We start from the raw sequence: 19,805 nt of genomic DNA, 5'->3' as shown, positions 1-19,805 counted from the left end.
GTTTTTCAATTGAACCAACTAGTAGTCAATTTAAAAGAATGACAAGCACCAATTTAAGAAGAACTAACAAACAAGCAGTACAATCAAATGTAACTTAAGCACGCTGCAAACAGTGACAGCAATTATGCTATAGATTACATTACAACATTCGGCTGGCCAAAGAGGTGCTTGATATTAATAAATATAACTTACAAGCAGCGCAGTAACATAAAATTACACAAGTTGGTAAGAAGACAAATATTCAGTGCTTGCTTAATCAGTGAAACTCCTTGGGTATATTCAAGATACTGACGTGGAAAAATAATAAAATAACATTTAACAAATTGAGCATTACACCGGTATTAAAACTATTACGTTAACACCAAACTTCAGACAGGGAAAACATGGAAGCGGCAGGTACGGAAGGTCAGGTCTGAATAAGACGGTTTAGAATAACAGCCACTACTGGTTGAATTAATGCCCGATTGCTACGACACAGATACTCAGCTTATGAGGGATGCCGTAGCAAGCCAGGAGGCCCTAACGTCTCAGAGGCTACGGTGATCAGGAAGCAGCGCGCCAGCACGCACGTATGCAACCGATGCTTACGGGCCACGCCCGATGAAACGGCGCGTGCAGATGACAACCCTGGGCTGCGCCTCCAACGCTACGAGCAGCTCGGAAAGCAGAGAGGAAACAAGCAAACACACACTTTACTTACTACAATAAGAAATAAACAAGTTAATGTTATAACCAAAAAAATCACAGGGCATTGAAACACATTAACTTGAGTGACTTAAAATATAGCACAAAAATCTCGAGGGTTAACGCTCAAACAACTGCAATAGTAACTACATTACTAGCCATTAAAATTGCTACACCACGCAGATGACGTGCTACGGACGCGAAATTTAACCGACAGGAAGAAGTTACTGTGATGTGCAAATGATTAGCTTTTCAGAGCATTCACACAAGGTTGGCGCCGGTGGCGACACCTACAACGTGCTGACATGAGGGAAGTTTACAACCGATTTCTCATACACAAACAGCAGTTGACTGGCGTTGCCTGGTGAAATGCTGTTGTGATGCCTCGTGTAAGGAGGAGAAATGCGTACCGTCACGTTTCCGACTTTGATAAAGGTTGGGTTTTAGCCCATCGCGATTGCAGTTTATCGTATCGCGACATTGCTGCTCGCATTGGTCGAGATCCAATGACTGTTAGCAGAATATGGAATCGGTGGTTTCAGGAGGGTAATACGGAACGCCGTGCTGGATCCCAACGGCCTCGTATCATTAGCAGTCGAGATGACAGGCATCTTATCCGCATGGCTGTAACGGATCGTGCAGCCACGTCTCGACCCCTGAGTCAACAGATGGGGACGTTTGCAACACAACAACCACCTGCACGAACAGTTCGACGACGTTTGCAGCAGCATGGACTATCAGGTTGGAGACCATGGCTGCGGTTACCCTTGACGCTGCATCACAGAGAGGAGCGCCTGCGACGGTGTACTCAACGACGAACCTGGGAACGCGAATGGCAAAACGTCATTTTTTCGGATGAATCCAGGTTCTGTTTATAGCATCATGACGGTAGCTTCCGTGTTTGGCTCACATTGGTGAACGCACATTGGAAGCGTGTATTCGTCATCGCCATACTGGCGTATCACCCGGCGTGATGGTATGGGGTAACATTGGTTACACGTCTCGGTCACGTCTTGTTCTCATTGATGCCACTTTGAACAGTGGATGTAACATTTCAGATGTGTTACGACCCGTGGCTCTACGCTTTATTCGATCCCAGCGAAACCCTACATTTCAGCAGGATAACGCATGACCGCCTGTTACAGGTCCTGTACTGGCCTTTCTGGATACAGGAAATGTTCTACTGCTGCCCCGGCCAGCACATTCTCCAGATCTCTCACCAGTTGAAAACGTCTGGTCAATGGTGGCCGAGCACCTGGCTCGTCACAATGCGCCAGTCACAACTGTTGATGAACTGTGGTATCGTGTTGAAGCTGCATGGGCAGCTGTACCTGTACACGCCATCCAAGCTCCGTTTGACTCAATGCCCAGGCGTATCGAGGCCGTTATTACGGCGAGAGGTGGTTGTACTGGGTACTGAGTTCTCAGGATCTATGCACCGAAATTGTGTGAAAATGTAATCACATGTCAGTTCTAGTATAATATATTTGTCCAATGAATACCCGTTTATCACATGCATTTCTTCTTACTGTAGCAATTTTAATGGCCAGTAGTGTATATTAAAAACAATAAATACTAATTTTGTTGAAACAGGTAAAAACTCACCAGAGTTATGGAACGTAATCATCAAATGCGCCAAGGTTCACTGGGCCGCTAGAGTTTGTTTACTTCGGCTGTAAGCAATTTTATAGTCGCTACATCAGTCAGGGAAGTAACAACTTCCAGTACAAATATGACTCAATCTCGACCTCAGTGGACACCAATACACATGGCGGCCTAGACCATATGACACAATTAATTTCAGCCCCGAGTGACGAGATAGGCAAACACTGAGGAAGTTGCGATTAAAGGAAATTTTATAACACGCAAATACGGCACTCAGATAATTTCAGACAGACACACTAAAGGTAAATTTAACACTTGAGACAGAGTGATGGAGGACCACGGGCAATCCAGTGTAGCTGGAGTAACTTCAACACGGAAGCGGATGTGTCGTGGTAACGAGTACCTTATCGCTGAAGTGCCACCCGATGACCAGACAAAGACGGATCGCGCCAGTAGGCGAAGAAGTAGAACATGAAACGAACCGCCACGGCTCACCCGCTGCACCATTCGTGCAGCTAAGGACTTCTTAAACTCTTCCCGTGGACCCAGCCACAAAAGCTGTACCCGTCGGAATTTTTCTCACTGCCAAATTGTAGCTTTTACGACATGTATCTGATATTCCAACACCCGACGTTATCCCACTGAAGGACGCCAGCTTTAGGACAGCTTCATCACTATAATTCACTTAAAAATTGAATTTGTAGCCATTTTGACTATTTTTCGACCGTGACTATCTCAAGAGTGAGGTACAGTTTTTTTATTTCTTTATTTATTTTTTTATCACCGACGTGTTTCGAGGATTAAACCTCATCTTCAGGCTAAATAGCATTACAAAAACAACTTTACAGTAAGGTCATACAAATGTTACATAGCCTTTTCGTAAAAGTTGTGGTCATCTTTGGTCTTCCGTAACATCTGTATGACCTTGACATCTGTATGACCTTGTAAAGTTGTTTTTGTAATGCCATTTAGCTTGAAGATGAGGTTTAACCCTCGCAACATGTCGCTAAATAAATAGGTAATACAAGAGTTGGCAAAGCTTGTGACTGGTAGTGGCGCCTTTTTTTTTAAAGGAAGACCTTTACTTAAAAAATGACGTTAATAATTCAACCCCCTCTCCCCTACCCCGACCACAACTGGTACTGGGTAATCTCCAGCGATATAAATAACGGAAAAACGGAAATAAACTCGAATTACACAAAAATTGATACTTCGATCACAACACGACACTAAACCCATGAATATAATATAGAAATAAATCCTCACACAAAATTTGGTGATCACAGCCTTAGTCTACAGCGGAACTTAATTTCAATGAATCATCGATGAAATGTCAAAAACTCGTGAACTATTGCCTGCGAGGTCTTCAAACTCCGGCTAGTGAGGCATTTAAACGCCTTGAACACAAATCCGTAATATAAGTGACAGTCATTACAGAACGAAACGTTAATAACAGTCTGTACTAATGGTAAAATACACGAACTATTCTCGCAGTGACTCGATCGCTATACGTCCCTAGTCATGGTGTTTTAGTGAAACGAAATTTGATGCTTCGGACTAGTCACGCATTAAGTTTTCAATTATTGAAAAATCTTTACTGGCGGAAAGGTCATGAACTGAAATGTATTACTTCAGATATCCACTGCAATGTAGTAATTCCTGACGCCAACGTTAATTAATTCTACACTCATGTTGAACCTGTCTTGTAATGGTATGGGAACTGTGGAAAATGTGCACTGTATGGCCTTCATCGTTGCGTTTTGTATGTTTGCATTTGGAACCATGCTCAATGGCAGTCACTCGAAGTGCTCAGATTATGTACGAAAACGAGGGCATGAAAAGAACGGTACGAAACAAAGCAGTCATTATTACTAGACAGCGGATCGACTTTCCAAAATCTGCGTTATGTAATCGGATAACGTTACGACTCTGTATTCTGGCGCCTGCTGTGCCACTTTACCGACTAATGGTCTTCATGTAAGCTTTGAAATATACACCTTGCCTGAATAATTTGTACATGTGACGAGTGCACTATATTGAGGACGTGTGTTCTCTGAAGTGAAATAACATTGAATTACAATGGTAATAGTAGAACAGAATCTGAATCTGAATGTGTTTTATCACTTGTGTAATTGTATACTTCATCTAATATTCGGAATAAACCACAGCATTTTTTCCATACCTTCCAGAGTAGAAAGCCTTGTCTGTCCTATGTCTCTTGTAAACCTGAGAATCGACGCAGCTCTGTATGCCTCATCCTTGAAAAACACGGTTTGTCGCAGCCCCTATATCAGCACATTCCACTTTAACCTCTGAAAACTGCACATCCGTCCTCAATGGAATTTTAACAATATGCCTCTAATAGCCCATGAAATAATCCTGAGAACTACGAACAATTTCGAATATAACACGGCTAAACCGTCAAAGTTCATGCTGAGTTGGTGTACAGCAAGGATGTATTGCCAAATGACACAGTGGTTAGAAGGCGCGGACGCTTAAGTGCGGCCAAACCAGACAGTATGAGGAAGGGTGAACCAATCATAATCGGCCTAGATGTTGGTTCTAGGATTCTGTACGTCAATCTGTAGAACGGAATGCTGTAAAAACGGAATCCTTATAGGATCCCTTTGTTGACCATCCCTCCGTCGGTCCGTCTGTTAACACCCCTTTTTTTCTCAGGAACTCGTACCGTTTGAAGTAGCAATTTGTATCAATTTCTAAGGTCTATGGTCCTTGCCGATGAGGAAAATTTAAGGTTCTAAGTTTATGCAATCAGGAGATTCGCCCATTTACATCACGTATTTGGATACTCGCAAACTCACACGTCAGAACCAATGGGGTACTTCCCGCTGATGTAGAATGATGAAATTTCGCAAGAATCAATGCTACACAGTACAATTAACGGAAAAATTCGAAAATTGCTGATTTGTAATTATGCCACATAAAACATTACTTTTTCGCCGTTCGGTGTTAGTCTGTCTGTCTGTCCTTTAAAATCCCTATTTCTCAGGAACGGGTAGAGCAATCAAGTTGATCAAATACTTACGTCTAGCGCCCCTGGCGATGTAAAAAATTTAAGCTTCTCAGTCAGTACAGTCAAAAGGTCCGGCCACAACTCACAAACCAAAACCTATAGGTGAACTATCTATATACTTAACTAGCGAACCCGGCAAAGCTTCGAAATTGCTAAATATGTGTAGAAATTGGATATGCATCCTCACATCCTCTTGCTCACTCTTTCTCCATCGCTTTCTACTCCACTTCTTGTCCATTTCTTCCACTTTGAAGTACATCAGTGAGAAATTTACGTGATTCTTTAAGATAACGTTTCCCTGTCATATACAGGGTGTTCAATAGAAGACATTGAAATATCTGGAAAACTACACATTGGATCAAGAAACAGTTAAAACTCTGATTTGTTTGTCTCAGAGGTGACATCCAACAATACCACACTCGACGCGCCATCCCACCAAGTGCGTGGTTGGTGTAGGGCAACTTTGAAATCTCAAATGGGAACACCCGTTTTTTGATTGAGTATGACGATTCTACGATCTACATATGTTTTGTCTGAAATATTTTCTTCATTTCGCCACAAATGGCACTGTATCGGAGGAATAGCAGTCGGTACACAATCGTTATTTACGACAAGCTACTGAATGGCCCTTGCATATCTAATGGCACGTGGGACCTCAGCTCCATACTGCGAGGGTAGGACACGCTGATATTTCATAACTTCTAATTGGTAACGTTGTATTCCTCCGACATATCGAACAGGGATTACTCGACGTGCTACCGTGGCCATGTAGCAAACTAGGGCGTATCGTGACAGGCAGTACACTGCAACCGGAAAGGAGGAAAACCTGAAATGATCCTGATTTACGCAGGATGTAGAAGAAATATGGAGGCTGCTGTTACCTTGAATGCCGAGCGTTTTGCAGTGAAAACCCATTATTGTTCTTTCTTTTACAAGGTTGTAAACGCCTTTACGCCCTGATGGCAGCGTAAAGACAGGCAAAAGGAAGCAATGTTCAAATGTAATTCTTTATGCTTTCCCGGCGATCTGTTGTCATCTTGGATATTGGGGAATCCAGCCGGATGTTCGCGTCGTTGTCGCACGATATTTCAACAGCGTGCCTCGCTGTCTTCTTCAGGTGCTACCTGAGACTGGTCCTTGGCTCGATCGAGTCCAGTATTTATGCCTGGGAGGAGCTGGGCGTTCCCTAATCGGTCCGCGCCGGGTCGAGTGTTCCATCTGTGGTCCGCGCCCGCCAGATTCAGCTTCAATGGACCCCTCCAGTCGCAGATGTTCCGACTGCCGTCGGCGCCCGTTCTGGCCGTCCTCAACGGATGTGGTTATCATCTGAGGTGTGTCAGACCTGGTCTGAGATGTTGGGTACTCTATCTCCTGACTGTTACTATGATTTCCACTTCTGTTTCGTGCTAGGCGCTCCCTAATCGGTCCACGCCGCGTCGTGTGTTCCGTCTGAGGTCCGCACCCGTCAGACGCGGCTACATTGTCCCTCTCTGGTCGCTGGTGTTCCCTCCGCCGTCCGCGCCCGGCCTGGCTGTCTTCTGAAGTCGAGTTCATGATCTGGGGTGTGTCAGATCTGGTCTCCAATGTCAGACACCTTATCTCACGGCTGTTCTCTCGGTCTCCACTTCTATTTCTTGTAGAATCCCGGAGTGTCCTGCGCTGAGTTTTCACAAGCTCAAGTGCTGGATTCCAGGCAGTGCTGATTTGGTATCCCGAGTCACGGTTGATTAGATTGTCTGTGACCTTAATCTCAATGGCTTCTTTAATGACACTGTCCCAAAATCTTGAGGTCTGTGTCACAATCTTGGTGTCATTGTAATCCATTGAATGACCAAGTTCCAGACAATGCTCTGCTATGGCCGATTTAGTTGCCTGCCTGAGTCTGGTATGTCTCTGGTGTTCTTTACACCTGATGTTCACAGTTCTGGTGGTCTGGCCAATGTATGACATCCCACACTGGCATGGTATGTTGTAAATACCTGGCTTGCGTAGCCCCAGGTCATCTTTTACATTCCCCAGCATAGCCCCAATTTTGGTGGGTGGGCAAAATATGCTCTTGATGTCATATTTCTGGAGAATCCTGCTGATCTTGGCAGAGATAGGTCCGGCATATGGCAGGTATGCCATCTTCTTTGCCTCTTCTGGTTCTTCTTCTTGATCCTTTGGCCAGTTAGCAGGTTGAAGTGCCTTCTGGATATCTCTAGGGGAGTACCCATTCCTGCTGAACACTGATTGTAAGTGTTCTATTTCTGTGGCCAGACTATCAGTATCTCACAGAGTTTGTGCTCTGTGGACCAGTGTTTTGAGCACTCCATTCTTCTGTGCTGGATGGTGGCAACTGCTGGCTTGTAGGTATAAGTCAGTGTGCGTAGGTTTGCGGTACACACTGTGTCCAAATGTGCCATCTGCCTTTCTCTTCACCAGAACATCCAAGAAAGGAAGTAGTCCATCCTTCTCCATTTCCATTGTGAACTGAATGTTCGGATGGCAAGAGTTCAGATGTAGCAGGAACTCATCTAACTTCTCTCTACCATGGGGCCAGATGACAAAGGTATCATCCACATACCGAAAAAAGCACTTGGGTTGATATGTGGCTGAAGATAGTGCCTCCTCTTCAAACCTTTCCATAAATAGGTTGGCCACCACTGGTGATAGAGGGCTGCCCATAGCCACCCCTTCTGTTTGTTCGTAAAATTGACCCCCATATAGGAAGTACGTCGAGGTGAGTACATGCCTGAATAGATCAAGGAGAGCCCCATCGAACTTCTCTCCAATAAGCTCAAGTGACTCCTTCAGTGGTACCTGTGTGAAGAGAGACACCACATCGAAACTAACCATGACGCCTGTGTCTGATGTGTTGCTGGCCCAGTCGTTGCAGGAAATCCTCTGAGTTCCGGATGTGATGTGCACATTTACCCACATGTGGTGTCAACATCGTCTTCAGGTATTTCGCAGTAGGGTAAGTTGCTGCGCCAATATTGCTGACAATAGGTCTCAGTGGAACCCCATCCTTATGAACCTTGGGGAGTCCATAAAGTCTAGGTGGTGCTGGCGCTTTGGGACGCAGCTTCTTGATGACTTGTTCAGGCAGGCCCATCTCCTTCAACAGAGCCCTGGTCTTTTTGTCCACTTTCTCTGTAGGGTCGCTTGCTATTGACCTGTATGCAGGATCCTCCAGAAGTTGTTGCACCTTTCTGTCATATTCTGTTTTCTTTAGGATGACTGTGGAGTTCCCCTTGTCTGTGGGCAACACCACAATGCTGTCATCCTCCCGGAGACGCCTCAGGGCCACCCTTTCATCACCTGAAATGTTGGATTTGGGTGGCTTGGTCTTGGTGAGCGCCCTGCAGGTCTCTCTTCGGATCTCTTCGGGTGTTGGCCACTTGCTCAACTGCACTGATGAAAGCTGTGACAGGCACATTTCTAGGGGTCACTGCGAAATTGAGGCCCTTGCTAAGTACTTTTAAGGTGGTCTCATCGAGCTGCTTGTCACTTAGATTGACCACCGTGTGTGTGTCCCCAGTCTGTTGCGCCTTGTTGTTGAGGCGCTCAAACTTGGCTAGTTGGCGTGCCATTGACTTCTTGCTGGTGCATTCTGCTAGAGACCAGGAGGCACCGTCAACCTGGTCCCAGTCTTGAGTGGTCAAGGAAGCTGCTGTAGTTAGATGAAGATACAGCAACTCCCTAGACAAAACATCCAGGCGGTGGCGCAGGTCGCGCACTCTCTCTCTAACCAGAGCGAGACTAGCTCGGTGTTTTATCCTGTTTGCCGCTCTCGAGTTAACATGATGCTTGATCCTGGCGAAAACCGGAACTACCTCCCCCTCTCGGCATCTCAGCAGGAAACTGAGAGAACACAGCATCCTCCCTTTCCTTTGTCAAAGCTTGTCCAGCTTCTTGATGTTACGGTACATCTCCTTCCCGTAGAGTCTTCTGATGTAATTCTTTATGCTTTCCCGGCGATCTGTTGTCATCTTGGATATTCGGGAATCCAGCCGGATGTTCGCGTCGTTGTCGCACGATATTTCGGGCGCGGACCTCAGACGGAACACACGACGTGGCGTGGACCGATTAGGGAGCGCCTAGCACGAAACAGAAGTGGAAATCATAGTAACAGTCAGGAGATAGAGTACCCAACATCTCAGACCAGGTCTGACACACCTCAGATGATAACCACATCCGTTGAGGACGGCCAGAACGGGCGCCGACGGCAGTCGGAACATCTGCGACTGGAGGGGTCCATTGAAGCTGAGTCTGGCGGGCGCGAACCACAGATGGAACACTCGACCCGGCGCGGACCGATTAGGGAACGCCCAGCTCCTCCCAGGCATAAATACTGTACTCGATCGAGCCAAGGACCAGTCTCAGGTAGCACCTGAAGAAGACAGCGAGGCACGCTGTTGAAATATCGTGCGACAACGACGCGAACATCCGGCTGGATTCCCGAATATCCAAGATGACAATGTTCAAATGGTTCAAATGGGTCTGAGCACTATGGGACTTAACATCTGAGGTCATCAGTCCCCTACAACTTAGAACTACTTAATCCTAACTAACCTAAGGACATCACACACATCCATGCCCGAGACAGGATTCGAATCTGTGACCGTAGCGGTCGCACGGTTCCAGACTGTAGCGCCTGGAACCGCTCAGTCACACCGGCCGGCGGAAACGATGTATGTCCGAAGAGAGTATTGTTATTATACTGCTTCATCATATCATCCATGCCACGTGTCACTACGTAAAACATAATGGCACCTATTTCTATAACTGGGTGGCGTTTTGTGAACGGTCACGTCAACAAATGAAAACGACCCCCACGTTCTTTGCTGAGGTACTACGTATTTTCCGACGAGTCTGCGTTTACAACCCATGGTAGCGGCAACCGGCATAACATGCATTACTGGAGTGCAGACAGTTCCCATTGTTTACGGCAAGTTGACCATCAACGTCCTTGGTCGGTTAACGTAATGGCGTGGCATCACGGGGAACAACGTCACTGGTCCGTTGAATGGACGCGAATATCCAACATTTGTGGAACTGGAACTACCGGTACTACTGAAGGATGTTGCCCTGGACGTTCGACAACGTATGTGGTTTCAGCATGACGGTTGCCCAGCGATTACACAATTGAAACACGGGGAGTATTACACCGTATTTAGACTTGATGGTGGATCGGCAGAGCTGGCCCTCTTAATTAACCCTCAGCTTGCCAGATTTGGCGTCACTGGATTGGTTTCTGTGGGCTTGTTTAAAAGTTGAGGTGTACCAGCAAGTGGCAATAGGCCGTGAAGATATGGTCGACCGCATCAGTAACGCCTGTGCTGGCACTCCCTGAGATATGCTTCTGTCCTGTGTACTCTCATTTGAAAAGCGAATCACTAAGTGTATTGAAGTTGTAGCTCCTCCCTCCCTCAGTAGGCAACAAGCATCTATCAGAGAATGACCCCTCCGTCTCTGAAGATATACCTATCCGAAAAATATTGGACCATCTACCAACTATCCGCCTAAAATCCAGGAAACCTGAATGGGAAGACGAAGTCCTCAAACTCCCAGAAAGGTACGACATAGCAATGGAATGGAGGCAATACTGGTCGCTGAATAATCACCATCCTCTCATCACTGATTTTGATCCTTCGATACCGGTGGAAGGAAGGCAAATGCCCAGAAGAACTTGGTGCGGACTTGATCGTGTGAGGACTAACTACGGCAGGTGTAAGGCCATTCTCCACAAATGGAAACTCACTGATGACCCACGATGAGACTCTGGTGCAGAAGAACAAACAATCCCTCAGCTGATCTTCGAATGTCATGCGAGGAGGTCTGAAGAAGAATGGAGGGATATCATGAATGCTTCTCCACGTGCTGTTCAGTGGGTGACCTGCTTAGATGTGGACATGTAATAGCTGCAGTGGCTGTCTCCCTAATCTTTCGCATATTGTTGTTTGCAATTGCCGGCCGGGGTGGCCGTGCGGCTCCAGGCGCCACAGTCTGGAACCGCGCGACCGCTACGGTCGCAGGTTCGAATCCTGTCTCGGGCATTGATGTGTGTGATGTCCTTAGGTTAGTTAGGTTTAAGTAGTTCTAAGTTCTAGGGGACTGATGACCTCAGATGTCAAGTCCCATAGCGCTCAGAGCCATTTGAACCATTTTTTTGTTTGCAGTCAATCATTCAATAATATATTTGTAATTCGTTTATTATATTATTTAATAGTATGTGTGCAGTTTTACTCTGTAGATGCCATACTCTAAATAAATAAATAAATAAAGTTGTAGGGAAGCACTCGCATCGAGCTACAGCTACAGTACGGTGTAGAGTAGTCCGCTGTTCGATATGTCGGAGGAAAACAACGCTGCGAATGGGGTTCCTAATTAGAAGTTATAAAATAGTGGCCAGTTCTACCCTCGCAGCATAGAACTGAAGTGCAGCGTGTCGTTGGACTTTCAACGGCCATTGAGCAGCAAAATTACGACTGTATACCGATTCCTATTCCTCCGAATACAGTGCCACCTGTGGCGTAAAGAAGAACATGATTGTGACAAAACGTATGTAGACTTTGCCGTAGAATCGTAATCTGCAATAGAAAAGCGGGGTTCCCATCAAAGATTTCAAAGTGGACCCCCCTGGGATCCATGCACTTGCTGGGGTGCAGGTTGAAGTATGCTATTATTCAGTGTTCTCCCCCGAAACAAATATGTTGGAATTTAACATTTTTTAATCCCGTGTGTAGTTTTCGAGATATTTCAATGTCTGCAGTTAAAATGAACACCATTTATAAACAGTTGTATATTATATATATTAAAATATACAGGGTGTAAATTTTAAGTTGACAAACCAAAATAAATCAAGAAATAAGCTTCACACGAAAAAATGTGTAGAACCCAAAGTAGATTATTTTCGAGGGAGACATTTGCTGGTGCTAAAATTAGCCCCTTGGGGGTGGAGTGGGATGCAACTTTAAAATTTCAAATGCGAATCCCCATTTTTTATTGAAGAATCAGATTCTTCATAAAAAACATTCTCGGATAGATGCTTGTTGCCTACTGAAGGAGGGAGGAGCTACAACTTCAATACGCTTAGTGATTCGCTTTTCAAATGAGGTACGTTTTGTTTTAAACATTTGTTTTGATTCTTGGTAGTTGGCGCTGTAATTCAAGAAAATCTTAAAGGGAAATACGTTCATCTTTAGTTAGCGTGTGGGTTAGTCTTTTCCTCAGTTAGTCTTTTAGTTCGTTTACAATGTGAATTAATGAGTTCACTCGTTAGTTAGTAGGATGTTTGGTTAGTTAGTTATCTAGTCAGATGATTTGTTTGATAATTAAAAGTTGTGTACCTCATGACCACGAAACAAACAAAACTTATCCGAATCTACGGAAAGAATTAATATTTGGGTCAACATTTGTAAAACTCTAATTCCTCTTTCTCAAACCCCATCCTATGGGGAGAGAGGGAGAGTTTTACTTTTATTGAATCACAATTTACGAAGTAAATAAGTGTATTTCATTTATCCGTAACCATTTTCCACTCAAAAATGAGAACATGGATTTTCTTGATTTACAGCGCCAACTACCAAGAATCAAAACAAATGTTTAAGACAAAATGTACGAAGTTTTTTTTATGCAGAATCTGATTCTGCAATAAAAAATGGAGATTCCCATTTGAAGTTTTAACGATTCCTTCCGCCCCACCCCCAGGGGGCTCTGGTGGCGAGCTAATTTTAGCACCAGCAGATGTCCCCCTCGAAAATAATCAACTTTGGATTCTACATATTTTTCCTGTGAAGCTTATTTTTCGAGTTATTCTCGTTTGTCAACTTAAAATTTACACCCTGTATAATCTGTGATCGTCCGAAAGTTTATTAGAAAATCATGGAGAAATTTTAAGTAAATTGGTCAAGAACTGTTCGAGATTCTTGGTAACAACATTAAACAAAGACTTATATAGATATAGATTAAGTTTGTTTGGAGCTCTCAGAGCGTGAGTCGGAATCAAATTTATCCTATTTTTTTGGGGACTGCCATACTTTGGTGCTAAAAGATTATGCTCCTAAGGAGTATATTACGAAAAATCCTGAGGAAGTTACGAGAAGCTGCCAAGACAAATGAAAGCGAGAAGATGTCGCTAGAGGGCGTTTTGACTTGGCGAGAAGGCGGTGGATGAGATTAGTGTTTAGCGCCTCGTCAACAACAAGGTAATTAGAGACGGAGCACACTCTCGGATTAGGGGAGGGCGGAGAAGGAAAGCAGTCGTGCGCTTTAGAAGGAATCGTTCTGCTATTTGCCTTAAGCGACCGCGGAAAACCTTAATCCGGATGGCCGGACGCGGGTCTGAATCGTAGTGCTCCCGAATGCGACTCTACCATGCTACCCACCGCACTATCCCGCTCGTCACCTTATTTTATGTGTCTTATCCCACTTTCCTCGAATGAAGCCAAATTGCCTGGCAGTTATTTCTGGACTAATACCCTCCAGGGTAGCCGAGAGCGCTAACGCGCTGCTTCCTGGACTCGGGTAGGCGCGCCGACCCCGGATCGAATCCGTCCGGCGGATTACCGACGAGGGCCGATGTGCGGCTAGCCTGGGTGTGGTTTTTAGGCGGTTTTCCACATCCCGCTAGATGAATACCAGGCTGATCCCAATGATCCGCCTCAGTTACACGGCTCGCAGACATCTGAACACATTCGCACCATTCCATGTCTTACATTCGATTCATTGGGGTAGACTCATTCCGTCCTTGGGGGGTACAGGGTAGCGGCAGGAAGGACATCCGGCCACCCCTTAAACATTAACATCCCAAATCCAATTAACGGTGGCTGACCCTGCTTAACTGCGGGACAAAGCTTAAGCGATAGAGTTATTTATAGACTGATGACGAGGTAATTTTGAGGGTGGTACGTTTGCTGGACAGTCCAAATGCTGATTCATACAGTCGAGGTTTCCACCTAGTAATCCATCGTTAGGAAAAAAATGGTTCAAATGGCTCTGAGCACTATGGGACTTAACATCTTAGGTCATCAGTCCCCTAGAACTTAGAACTACTTAAACCTAACTAACCTAAGAACATCACACACATCCATGCCCGAGACAGGATTCGAACCTGCGACCGTAGCAGTCCCACGGTTCCGGACTGCAGCGCCTAGAACCGCACGGCCACCGCGGCCGGCGTCGTTAGGAGAAATTTGTCACACTAAAGAGTGCAGAAAAGTACTGGCTACTAAGACCAAGTTTCATGGTTGGAGCTTGAATTGTTGGAGATATTTCCCAATCAAGCTACAACCGGAATATTCTGCTGAAAAAGACAACTTAGATAAGAAATGACCTTTCCAAGTTCCGGATAAGTGCATCTGCGTGAATGCTTAAGAGAATACGGCGCTCTTTGAGGTAGAGGAAGCAACGTGAAGCAACGGCGTGGTGTAGCCGTGAGCCAACAAGCAAGCCGCTGCCGCCGCCGCCGCCCCCGGGCAGGCCGTAATGGTTCCCTGGGGGGTCCTCGGGCGCCGACACGACGCCGTCAGGGTGCACCGCGCAGCGACCGCCGCCCCTGAACCCCACCCACTCTGCTGCCTGGTGAACACGACACGCCGGCGCCTCTGCTGTGGACGCAGCCTGGCAGCTGCTTCGTAACACCGGCATTTCCGTAGTCTGCAGAAGAGTTGTTGAGTGTTTCAGGTGCGAAGGCAGTCGCAGTTAAAGCACCGTACAATTACTTTATACTCGAATGTCGGGGAGGGCCACACTGTGTGGAATAAACGTGGTACGGAATCATCTGCGAGAGGAATTGTCCACGAGAGTGATCTTCGCTCTACACTGAAGTGAAATACGAGGGCTATTCGGAAAGTAAGAAACGACAGGTCGTGAAATGGAAACCACAGTTTTGTTCGCAATATTTAGCTCCAGCTTCCGGCTACTTGTCTCCATAGTCGCCGATCCCACTTAGACGTTTGTCGTAGCTTTGTACCAACTTCCCAACACCCTCGTTATAGAAGGCAGTCACCAGTGCTTTCCGACAATTCTCTACGCTGACCAACAGCTCGTTGTCTGTGCCAAAATGTCTTCATAGCCAGCGGTTCATATGAACAGATATGAAACTCAGAGGGAGACAATTACGGGCTCTATTGTGGGTAATCACACATTTCCAATTGTAAACGATGCAGGAGCATCTTCATTGCCCCTGCAGAATGCAGCTGAGATTTCTCTTCAAGAAGGAAACGCACAACAGTTATGTAATGTTGGCTGCATAGCTTCAGGCGAAATTTTTCACCAGGCCCTCGTACTTGGCGGGAGACACTATTGTTCTAGGTATTTTCACGTGCTCCCACTCTGCTCAGAACTAAAAACAACGACGTAACGCGATCGACGGGCATACTAGAGACACAGCCCAACACACCTTTGCAAAACTTCAGCGGATTTTAACTGTGGTTTCCATTTCGCGATCGATCGTTCCTTACTTTCCAAATGACTTTCGTTTTAACTAGCAATCGCATGACACGGGACCAGACGCCAAAAAATACAAACTTCGCAATCTTGTTTTGGACGCTACCTTGGAACTGGGACTGGCTTAGATATAATTGTTTTTTTTTTTAATTCAATTATTGTTATAGCATTTAATTACTCTTCACAAGAAATATAAGAAGGTCATCCACAAAGTAACGAGCGATTGTGTACCACACATGGCAACGTTTTCCTCCCACAGTGATCTCAAGCATTCCAGTTTGCTCCTTTCCCTGTCTCAGTGTGAGCCAGGTTTCGTGTCCGAGCAGTAATTACTGTCCGACAGTAATGCGTCTTTGTGCCGTAGCCTTTCGATATAGCGGTCCCCGTTGAAAATAGCATCGAATAAGTAGCGGATAGCGTCATTAGTTTTCTGAATACACAAAATGTTCGATCTATCAGAAGTTATAGACCAATAAAGATTGTTTATGATGAAAGAACAACGAACGAGGCTTCAGTGACATGGAATGTTATCAGCAAAGGTGTTCTTGATCCATGACAATGCGCAGCCTGTCGCATCAACTCGAACACTGCAACTTCAACGTCTTAAGTGGAAAACTTTTGGACAACCACCTTAGAGTCCTGACTTGGCACCAAAGATTTTGAAGTTATTCTGGAAATTAAAGGCATTTTTGGGTGGAAAACAGTTCTCAAACGATGACTACCTCAAACCAGCAGTGACATCGTGGCTCAGTTCTTTGGGGATAGTGTAGTACAACATAGGAATTGATCAATTCATCTCTTGTTACGATAGGTGCCTTGACAGTTACGGCGACTAGGTTGAAAGATAGAGTACTGTATCTTTGTAAATAAAGTTTTCTTTTGATATCTTTCGTTTTGATTTAGTTCTATGAAAATGTTGTTTACTTTCTGGACGACCCTTACAGAACTGAAACACATACTGCTGTATCTCCGTTCTCAAAAGAAACATCCACCTGTGTTCAACAACTGAAAGAAAATGCTTATCCATGTCATCTGAGCGGTGGTTCAGTCACTATTAAGAAATAGTTTCTTTTGAGAACGGAGATACAGCAATATGTGTTTCAGTTCTGCAACGGTCGTCCAGAAAGTAAACAACTTTATTATCATTTTACATACGGCTTGAAAGTAAAATGAAACACCCAGAAGATATGAGATGAGGAGATATCAATCTAACTTCGTGCACGCACACACCACATACATAGAATGAAAAACAGCGGAGCCACAAACAGGATTTTTGGTATTGTAAGGTGTTCAATGAAGGAAAACAATTGGTTTCAGGAAATAAAAGAAGGCCTAAATATAGCAGAGGTTAGTATTGAAATGATAAATGAAAGAGACATATTCGGAAACAATTTTTTCTTGTTGTTGTGGTTTTCAGTCCAGAGACTGGTTTGATGCAGCTCTCCATGCTACTCTATCCTGTGCAAGCTTCTTCATCACCCAGTACATTCTGCAACCTACATTCTTCTGAATCTGTTAGTGTATTCATCTCTTGGTCTCCCTCTACGATACTTACCCTCCACGCTGCCCTCCAATACTAAATTTGTGATCCCTTGATGCCTAAGAATATGTCCTACTAAGCTATCCCTTCTCCCAGCCAAGTTGTGCGACATATTTCTCTTCTCCCCAATTCTGTTCAATACCTCCTCATTAGTTATGTGATTACCCATCTAATATTCAGCATTCTTCTGTTTCACGACATTTCAAAAGCTTCTATTCTCTTCTAGTCTAACCTATTTATCGTACACGTTTCACTTCCATAGATGTCTACACTCCATACAAATAACTTTCAGAAACTACTTCCTGACACTTAAATCTATACTCGATGTTAACAAATTTCTCTTCTTCAGAAACGCTTTCCTTGCCATTGCCAGTCTACATTTTATATCCTCTCTACTTCGACCATCATCAGTTATTTTGCTCCCCAAACAGCACAACTCATTTACTAGTTTAAGCGTATCATTTCATAATCTACACTGCTGGCTATTAAAATTGCTACACCAAGAAGAAATGCAGATAATAAACGGCTATTCATTGGACAAATATATTATACTAGAACTGACATGTGTTTACATTTTCACGCAATTTGGGTGCATAGATCCTGAGAAATCAGTACCCAGAACAACCACCTCTGGCCGTAAAAACGGCCTTGATAAGCCTGGGCATTGAGTCAAACAGAGCTTGGATGGCATGTACAGGTACAGCTCCCCTTGCAGCTTCAACACGATACCGCAGTTCATCAAGAGTAGTGACTGGCGTATTGTGACGAGCCAGGTGCTCGGTTACCATTGACCAGACGTTTTCAATTGGTGAGAGATCTGGAGAATGTGCCGGCCAGGACAGCAGTGGACCATTTTCTGTATCCAGAAAGGATACATCAACTGCAACGTGCGGTCGTGCATTATCCTGCTAAAATGTAGGGTTTCGCAGGGATCGAATGAAGTGTAGAGTCACGGGTCATAACACATCTGAAATTTAACGTCCACTGTTCAAAGTACCGTCAATGCGAACAAGAGGTGACTGAGACGTGTAACCAATGGCATCCCAAACCATCACGCCGGGTGATACGCCAGTAAGGCGATGACGAATACACGGTTACAATGTGCGTTCACCGCGATGTCGCCAAACACGAATGCGACCATCATGATGCTGTAAACAGAACATGGATTCATCCGAAAAAATGACGTTTTGCCATTCGTGCAGCCAGGTTCGTCGTTGAGTACACCATCGCAGGCGCTCCTATCTGTGATGCAGTGTCGAGGGTAACCGCAGTCATGGTCTCCGAGCTGATAGTCCATGCTGCTGCAAACGTCGTCGAACTGTTGTGCAGGTGGTTGTTGTGTTGCAAACGTCCCCATCTGTTGACTCAGGGATCGAGACGTGGCTGCACGATCCGTTACAGCCATGCGGATAAGATGCCTATCATCTCGACTGCTAGTGATACGAGGCCGTTGGGATCCAGCACGGCGTTCCGTATTACCCTCCTGAAACCACCGATTCCATATTCTGCTATCAGTCTTTGGATCTCGACCAACGTGAGCAGCAATGTCGCGATACGATAAACCGCAATCGCGATAGGCTACAATGCTACCTTTATCAGTTGGAAACGTGATGGTACGCATTTCTCCTCCTTACACGAGGCATCACAACAACGTTTCACCAGGCAACGCTGTTTGTGTATGAGAAATCGTTTGGAAACTTTCCTCATGTCAGCACGTTCTAGGTGTCGCCAGCGGCGCCAACCTTGTGTGAATGCTCTGAAAAGCTAATCATTTGCTTATCACAGCATCTTCTTCCTGTCGGTTAAATTTCGCGTCTGTGGCACGTCAATTTTAATGGCCAGTAGTGTAACTCCCGCAGCATCACCCGATTTAATTCGAGTACATTCTACTATCCTCGTTTTGCTTTTTTTGATGTTCGTCTTATATCCTCCTTTCAAGACACTGTCCATTCCGTTCAGCTGCTCTTCCAGGTTCTTGGCTGTCTCTGATAGAATTACAGTGTCATCGGCGAACCTCAAAGTTTCTATTTCTTCTCCATGGATTTTAGTTCCTACTCGAATTTTTCTTTTGTTTCCTTTACTGCTTGCTCAATATACAGATCGAATAACATCGGGGAAAGACTACAACCCTGTCTCACTCCCTTCCCAACCACTGCTTCCCTTTCATGCCCCTCGACTCTTATAGCTGCCGTTTGGTTTCTGTACAATTTGTAAATAGCCTTTCGCTCCCTGTATTTTACCCCTGCCACCTTTAGAATTTGAGAGAGAGTATTCCAGTCAACAGTGTCAAAAGCTTCCTGTACGTCAACAAATGCTAGAAACGTTGGTTTGCCTAATTATGAACAGTAACACATCCAATGAATTAAGTACTTTTGGAAAGAGAAAAAGATGAATGAAACAGGAAAAAAATGATTATCATGTAACATTCAAGTTGACTCTATCGGGGGGGGGGGGGGGGGGCAGCAGAAAGGTGCGTGGAATACAGAAAATGTTTCGAATACTCCACTA

The sequence above is a fragment of the Schistocerca americana genome, chromosome 2 (genome assembly GCF_021461395.2).
Source record: "Schistocerca americana isolate TAMUIC-IGC-003095 chromosome 2, iqSchAmer2.1, whole genome shotgun sequence".
In the NCBI taxonomy this organism is placed as follows: domain Eukaryota; kingdom Metazoa; phylum Arthropoda; class Insecta; order Orthoptera; family Acrididae; genus Schistocerca; species Schistocerca americana.
This window is presented reverse-complemented; position numbering follows the sequence as displayed.